The sequence below is a fragment of the Phyllopteryx taeniolatus genome, chromosome 2 (genome assembly GCF_024500385.1).
Source record: "Phyllopteryx taeniolatus isolate TA_2022b chromosome 2, UOR_Ptae_1.2, whole genome shotgun sequence".
NCBI classification, from domain to species: Eukaryota; Metazoa; Chordata; class Actinopteri; order Syngnathiformes; family Syngnathidae; genus Phyllopteryx; species Phyllopteryx taeniolatus.
The window spans coordinates 37,195,362-37,204,372 of record NC_084503.1 but is presented as its reverse complement, the minus strand read 5'-3'; positions in this window follow the sequence as shown (position 1 = coordinate 37,204,372).

Sequence of the window (9,011 nt, the reverse complement as noted above, 5' to 3'; positions counted from 1 at the left end):
GTGCCAAGAATAATCAGAAGAGTTGTCCAAGAGCCAATGACCACCTGTGGAGAACTTCAAAAAGTCCTGGAATTAGCAGGTACTGTTGTCACAAGGAAAACAGTGAGTTATATACTCCGCCGCCATGCCCTGTATGCACGCTCACAACAGAAAGATAATCCCCTAATTGTTTGACTAAGGGCGGCACGGTGGACGACTGGTTAGAGCGTCAGCCTCACGGTTCTGAGGACCCGGGTTCAATCCCCGGCCCCGCCTGTGTGGAGTTTGCATGTTCTCCCCGTGCCTGCGTGGGTTTTCTCCGGGCACTCCGGTTTCCTCCCACATCCCAAAAAACATGCATTAATTGGAGACTCTAAATTCCCCGTAGGCATGACTGTGAGTGCGAATGGTTGTTTGTTTCTATGTGCCCTGCGATTGGCTGGCAACCAGTTCAGGGTGTACCCCGCCTCCTGCCTGATGACAGCTGGGATAGGCTCCAGCACGCCCGCGACCCTCGTGAGGAGAAGCGGCTCAGAAAATGGATGGATGGATGTTTGACTAAGATCTCTTGGTAAACTTTAAAATTGAGAGTTCCTTTCACTAGAGCTCAGAGGCTAATATTTTGGACTTTTCCAACTTTGTGGGAACAGTTTGGAGATGGTCCCTTCCTGTTCCAACATGACTTTGCATCAGTGCACAAATCAAGGTTCATAAATACATCGATGAAAGAGATTGATATGGATTAACTTGACTGGCCTGCACATCCCTGACCTCAACCCTATAGAACACTTTTAGATGAATTACAGCAGAGACTATGAGAATGCAGCCCTATGGGGGGCACAAGTCAGTGCAACCTGTAGGCCGGTCCCAAGCCCGGATAAATGCAGAGGGTTGCGTCAGGAAGGGCATCCGGCTTAAAACCTTGCCAAACAAATATGAGCGTTCATCCAAAGAATTCCATACCGGCGCCGTCAACCTGCAGGGCGCTGTTGGAAATTCAGCTACTGTGGGTCGAAGTCAAAGAAGAAGAAGAAGAGGTGGAAAGCGGGTTCTTCGGCAGAAAGAGAAGAGGAAAACACAGAGCCTAGAACTGAATGTGGGGACTTTGAATGTTGGGACTATGACAGGAAAATCTCGGGAGTTGGTTGACATGATGATTAGGAGAAAGGTTGATATATTGTGTGTCCAGGAGACCAGGTGGAAAGGCAGTAAGGCTAGAAGTTTAGGGGCAGGGTTTAAATTATTTTACCATGGTGTAGATGGGAAGAGAAATGGAGTCGGGGTTATTTTAAAAGAAGAGTTGGCTAAGAATGTCTTGGAGGTGAAAAGAGTATCAGATCGAGTGATGAGGCTGAAATTTGAAATTGAGGGTGTTATGTGTAATGTGATTAGTGGCTATGCCCCACAGGTAGGATGTGACCTAGAGGTGAAAGAGAAATTCTGGAAGGAGCTAGATGATGTAGTTCTGAGCATCCCAGACAGAGAGAGAGTCGTAATTGGTGCAGATTGTAATGGACATGTTGGTGAAGGTAATAGGGGTGATGAAGAAGTGATGGGTAAGTACGGCATCCAGGAAAGGAACTTGGAGGGACAGATGGTGGTAGACTTTGCAACAAGGATGCAAATGGCTGTACTGAACACTTTTTTCCAGAAAAGGCACAAACATAGGGTGACCTACAAGAGCGGAGGTAGAAGCACACAGGTGGATTACATCTTGTGCAGACGATGTAATCTGAAGGAGGTTACCAACTGTAAGGTAGTGGTAGGGGAGAGTGTGGCTAGACAGCATAGGATGGTGGTGTGTAAGATGACTCTGGTGGTGGGGAGGAAAATTAGGAAGACAAAGGCAGAGAAGAGAACCATGTGGTGGAAGCTGAGACAGGACGAGTGTTGTGCAGCTTTTCGGGAAGAGGTGATACAGGCTCTCGGTGGACGGGAAGAGCTTCCAGAAGACTGGACCACTGCAGCCAAGGTGATCAGAGAAGCAGGCAGGAGAGTACTTGGTGTATCTTCTGGCAGGAAAGGAGAGAAGGAGACTTGGTGGTGGAACCTCACAGTACAGGAAATCATACAAGGAAAACGGTTAGCTAAGAAGAAGTGGGACACTGAGAGGACCGAGGAGAGGCGAAAGGAATACATTGAGATGCGACACAGGGCAAAGGTAGAGGTGGCAAAGGCAAAACAAGAGGCATATGATGACATGTATGGCAGGTTGGACACTAAAGAAGGAGAAAAGGATCTATACAGGCTGGCCAGACAGAGGGATAGAGATGGGAAAGATGTGCAGCAGGTTAGGGTGATTAAGGATAGAGATGGAAATATGTTGACTGGTGCCAGCAGTGTGCTAGGTAGATGGAAAGAATACTTCGAGGAGTTGATGAATGAGGAAAATGATAGAGAAGGGAGAGTAGAAGAGGCAAGTGTGGTGGACCAGGAAGTGGCAATGATTAGTAAGGGGGAAGTTAGAAAGGCATTAAAGAGAATGAAAAATGGAAAGGCAGTTGGTCCTGATGACATTCCTGTGGAGGTATGGAAGCATCTAGGGGAGGTGGCTGTGGAGTTTTTGACCAGCTTGTTCAATAGAATTCTAGTGCGTGAGAAGATGCCTGAGGAATGGAGGAAAAGTGTACTGGTGCCCATTTTTAAGAACAAAGGTGATGTGCAGAGCTGTGGCAACTATAGAGGAATAAAGTTGATGAGCCACACAATGAAGTTATGGGAAAGAGTAGTGGAGGCTAGACTCAGGACAGAAGTGAGTATTTGCGAGCAACAGTATGGTTTCATGCCTAGAAAGAGTACCACAGATGCATTATTTGCCTTGAGGATGTTGATGGAAAAGTACAGAGAAGGTCAGAAGGAGCTACATTGTGTCTTTGTAGATCTAGAGAAAGCCTATGACAGAGTACCCAGAGAGGAACTGTGGTACTGCATGCGGAAGTCTGGAGTGGCAGAGAAGTATGTTAGAATAATACAGGACATGTACGAGGGCAGCAGAACAGCGGTGAGGTGTGCTGTCGGTGTGACAGAAGAATTTAAGGTGGACGTGGGACTGCATCAGGGATCAGCCCTGAGCCCCTTCCTTTTTGCAGTGGTGATGGATAGGCTGACAGATGAGGTTAGACTGGAATCCCCGTGGACCATGATGTTTGCAGATGACATTGTGATCTGCAGTGAAAGCAGGGAGCAGCTGGAGGAACAGTTAGAAAGATGGAGGCATGCACTGGAAAGAAGAGGAATGAAGATTAGCCGAAGTAAAACAGAATATATGTGCATGAATGAGAGGGGTGGTGGGGGAAGAATGAGGCTACAGGGAAGAGATGGCAAGGGTAGAGGACTTTAAATACTTGGGGTCAACCGTCCAGAGCAATGGTGAGTGTGGTCAGGAAGTGAAGAAACGGGTCCAAGCAGGTTGGAACGGGTGGAGGAAGGTGTCAGGTGTGTTATGTGACAGAAGAGTCTCTGCTAGGATAAAGGGCAAAGTTTATAAAACAGTGGTGAGGCCAGCCATGATGTATGGATTAGAGACAGTAGCACTGAAGAGAAAACAGGAAGCAGAGCTGGAGGTGGCGGAAATGAAGATGTTGAGGTTCGCTCTCGGAGTGACCAGGTTGGATAAAATTAGAAATGAGCTCATCAGAGGGACAGCCAAGGTTCGATGTTTTGGAGACAAAGTTAGAGAGAGCAGACTTCAATGGTTTGGACACGTCCAGAGGAGAGAGAGTGAGTATATTGGTAGAAGGATGATGAGGATGGAGCTGCCAGGCAAGAGAGCTAGAGGAAGACCAAAGAGAAGGTTGATGGATGTCGTGAGGGAAGACATGATGGCAGTTGGTGTTCGAGAGGAGGATGCAGGAGATAGGCTCTCATGGAAAAGGATGACGCGCTGTGGTGACCCCTAACGGGACAAGCCGAAAGGAAAAGAAGACAGCAGAGACTATGAGCCAGGCCTTCTCATCCAACAAAACAAATGTGCTTCTGGAAAAATAGTCATAATATTCTTATAAATACACTCCTAAACCTTGTGGACAGCCTTTCCAGAAGAGTTTAGGCTGTCATCACTACAGAGGGTGGACCGATGTCATATTAAACCCTATGGATTAAGAATGGGATGTCACTTAAATTTATGTCAGAGTCAAGGCAGGTGAGGGATACTTTTGGCAATATAGTGTGTATGTGTATATACAGTGGGTACGGAAAGTATTCAGACCCCCTAAAATTAAATTAAATTAAAAATTTCACTCTATGTATATATATATATATATATATATATATATATATATATATATATATATATATATATATATATATATATTGCATCCATTTGCTAAAATCATTTAAGTTCATTTCCCCCCCTCATTAATCTGTCAAAATGGGGTTACACACAGCACCCTATATTGACAGGAAAAAAAATATTTTTTTGCAGATTTATTAAAAAAGAAAAATTGAAATATCACACAGCCATAAGTATTCAGACCCTTTGCTCAGTATTTAGTAGAAGCACCCCTTTGAGCTAATACAGCCATGAGTCTTTTTGGGAATGATGCAACATGTTTTTCACACCTGGATTTGGTGATCCGCTGCCATTCCTTGCAGATCCTCTCCAGTTCTGTCAGGTTGGACGGTGAACGGTGAATAGCCATTTTCAGGTCTCTCCAGATATGTTCGATATGCTGAAGTAACTCCAATGAAGGTGTAAAACCATCTCAAGGATGATCAGAAGAAATGGACAGCACCTGAGTTAAATATGAGTGTCACAGCAAAGGGTCTGAATACTTATGGCTGTGTGATATTTCAGTTTTTCTTTTTTAATAAATCTGCAAAAATGTCAACAATTCTGTTTTTTTCTGTCAATATGGGGTGCTGTGTGTACATTAATGAGGAAAAAAAATTACTTAAATTATTTTAGCAAATGGATGCAATATAACAAAGAGTGAATAATTTAAGGGGGTCTGAATACTTTCCGTACCCACTGTATACAGTATATAATATAGAAAACAAACCCTTAAAAATGTGTACTTTGCCATTATGAAACTTAAAAACAATAAGTTGTGTTCTTACTCTCACTCTTCTGTCCCTGGGGACTGAGCTATATGTATGGTGACAAAAGTTAACCCTTGATGTACACCGAGCTGATTTGACCTCTGAGGTTTTGTATGGCTTCAGAAACATTCTGGAAATTTGGGTTGGATCTGGAAACGTATGACCTTGACTTTAGAGGTCTGGCAAAAATCTAGCCACATACATTGGTGCAGTTAAAAAATCAAGGAAAAAAGAGAGCAGCTTGGTTCATTGCTTTGCCCATGCAGTCGCAAACCACGTGATCGAGGTAGAAAATTGTGAAGAATTCTTTGGCAAATACAGTATATGTGGTGCACACACTCAGCTGATGCCAGGTACTCTTTGGGTTACGTGTCGCCACCTCTCTCATATCACAAACTTAATAGAGCCTCTTTGTCCTCCGTAACAATACGTGGCTTCACACAATTAGAGAGGACTCCTTCCTGCCATAGTGCAGATAAACATCAGCTGCTGGCTGTATAGATTGGAACAGGCTTTTGAAGGTTGTCTGGAGGTCTTTCTGTGTTTAGCGCTGCTTTCAAGCAAACACGGTGGAGCTCGCTTAGAAACCAATGTGCTTGGATCTGTTGTGACCTTGTGTGACATGGGGTCACGGGGTGTTGGCGATGGACAGAATGCAAGAAGGTCACTGTGTGTTTTAAATGTTCTGAAGGGGGCTGTCAGGTCAGCTCAAGTGAGCAAAATAGAATGAGGACACAGCATGTAAATTCACGCTATGATGAACTTCTAATTTCTCATTTCACATGTTGAACAATAAATGTTGCTAAGTTATCTGAGAAATCCTGCCTTCTTCATAGCAAGAACTAGGTATACAGTTAATTCTCTATATTGTACCTGCAGGAAAGTACGCTTTGGTAATACTTTAGCTTTTGACCGTTGTGCTTAAATTATGACATATGGGAGTTGAGGATTATACAATTTAGTGTTTGAAGCTGTAGCAGGACCAAGAGAAATGGGTCACAGTTTAACTAAACTCATCTCATCTTCAACATCATTAGATTTGAGGATATGAGTTCACTTAATCTGTATTCACTGCTTGGAACAGTGTCAGTGATGCACCTATAAATACTGTTGCGCATTGTGGGGGGTTATGTGTGAGGTTGGGGATTCGAATCTGGGCTCATGAGGATAAGCGGAATAGAAAATGGATTGAGGAAATATAGTGTTACTTCAGCATATCGGACTACGTCGTCAGCATCTAAAGCAGAGTATGTATTGACAGTGCTAGAGACCAATTTCCATTATTTCCTATTGGAAAACATTTTTCTAAATTGGAGTACGGCCAGCGTTTGAGATCAGCTGTGTTTGACTGGAGAGGTTCCGCTGTATTTTCTAGTCCAGTCAGTTAAAAGTCTCTTTTATAAAGTTTGAAAGTTAATTCGAACATTGTGTTTGGTGAAATAGCTTGCCATGCAATTGATTCTAATCATGTATATATAAATACTAATATACTACTCATATACTATCGCAATACTCATTTACTAGTATTGTCGTTGATGTGTGAGTTTGTTTCATTTCTAGAGATCCCTGTAAATTCCATGAGTGAGACCTCTGTGGAAATGTGTTGTACAACGCAGACTTTGAGGCTCTACACTGATCACCTCTGGTTAAACCAAGAATCCTTAATGTGCCAAGGTCCCCTCAGTCCAGCTTTTCTAACATTAATAATGCAGAACATTTTCCTAATGAAGGAACATATTTTTTCTTTTCCATTTCTCTTTCAACATGTTGGATCACTGTGTTAATCAAGGCTTTTACTTCCACATACCCCCCCTTCTAATGGCATATGCAATGGAGAGAAAAGGTCACGGTGGTAATAGACTGATCTGTAGTCCTTAGGGAGATTCTCTCGCTCCTTCCTTTCGTTTCTTTTCGACGTCACTCTCCTTTTGACACATCCTAGTCAGACGGTCTTCATCCTCATCTGCCTCCCACTGTGCGCTGTCCAGCGCACCAGGATTTCAATCACTGGGCTAAATGAAATGATTAAGAGGTGTAAAACTTATTAATCATTAAATTAACTAAACGATCCTCCAAGTGCTAGCTCAGATGAATGACATGTCATCCTCTAATGCAATTTGTCTCTACAACAGGTGAAGGTCAGGAGGATGTAAGGGCTTTTCCTTCATCACTTCATCAAAATCTGAGCATGTCACCACTCTGACTTTTCTATGAGGGACTAGCATTGTACTACACCAAACAAACCAAGCAGTCCTCATTTGGTTGCTCATCTTTATGTTGGAAACAAATGATTGTTGGAAGGATACAGACCCTTTCCAAAAAATTTGAATATCATGGAAAAGTTTATTTATTTCCATAATTCCATTCAAAAAGTTAAACTTTCGTAGATTCATGGTCCACAATTTAAACAATTTCAAGTATTTGTTTATTTTTACATAATTTGGTCTTCCAGCTTATAAAACCCACGAAATCAGGAATTAAAAAAAAATTAATATTGTGAAGAAATCACCATTGTCAGTTTTTGTAGAAAAAAAAAAAAATGAGGGTCACATTAAATCAATCATAATATGGTACTTTCAAAATTATATGTTAGTCTTCAGTACTTGTTTGGGAATCCCTTTGCTTTAATCACTGCCTGGATGCCCCGTGGTATTCAGACAATCAGCCTGTGGCATTGCCTGGGAGTTATGGAAGCCCAGATTTCCTTGATGCTTGCTGTCAGTTCTTTGTTTTTGGGTCTGATGACCCTCATTTTCCTCTTTGTAAAACCCCTTTGATTCTCAATGGGGTTTAGATCCGGCCAGTTGGCTGGCCACTCAAGCACTGTGATGGCATGGGCATTAAACCAGGTTTTCGTGCTGGAAGATGAAATCTGCATCTTCATACAGATCCTCAGCAGAAGGACTCATGAAGTCCTCTTAAACAATCATTGAAGAACTGGTTTGACCCAAGGAACCCGACAGTTGTTGCCCATATCCCGGATGCGTCTGAATGTGGTGGTTTTTGAAGCTGTGACTACCGCCTTATTCCACTCATTCTGGATCTCTGCTAGATTATTGAATCTTCTCTGTTTCATAATACGCTGAAGCCCACGGTCATCTTGTCATGGTCTGTGTTTTGGTTTGGGTTGTGTTTAGTTTTGTTCCATGTTTTCCTGTGTTCCATGTTTGTCGTGTGCTCATTAGGTTGTTGTGTCCACCTGTTCTCGTCTACTTTGTGTCGACCAATCAGCTCTCTCTAGCCACTTGTCTTGTCCAGGTGTTCCTCGTTGGCTCGTCAATTTGTTTGTATTTAGTTCCCTGGTTTCTTTCAGTTCTCGTCGGTTCATTGTCGTTGTCACATGTCTTGCCATGTCATAGTCGCCAGTTGTTTTTGTCATAGTTGCCAGTTGTTTTATCATTGTGATTAAATATTATTATTTTGAGATTCCCGCACTCCTACCTTGTCTCCCTGCTTCCCTGCAATTGGGTCCACCATGTTCTTGCCTTGCGTTCCTCGCCGTCGCCCTAACCATGTTCATGACAGAATGAACTGACCAGAACAGGACCCAGCGGGAAGAACATGGCGTCACCCTGGACGCCACCAAACTGCCTCCCACCGTCCTCAGCCTGCCATCCATACCTACCCTCCTCCAGTAAGCCCTATCATTCAGTCTTTTCTGTCCTTTTCCTCGGGTCCCCCCACTTGTCCTAGTTATTCACCATGCCCTACTATTGTACATCCACATGTTTCTTTAGATTCAGATTTTTCTGATTGTGAAGATGGCCCTGATTTAGTTAACCTCCTGTCGGATTCTGACTCTGACACAGATTTAGATTTTTCTGGTTCCTTCCCTAGTTTATCCCGTCCTCGTCAGTTTTTGTCACGTTTCCACGTTTCCAACCCCAGTGAGTCCAAATCCTTTCCCTCGGACCTTTTCTTGGGCACCCGTTTGCCCATCTACCCGGGACCGCCGCGTGGTGGCCAACGGAGGCGCCCAAGTAAAGGTCAAA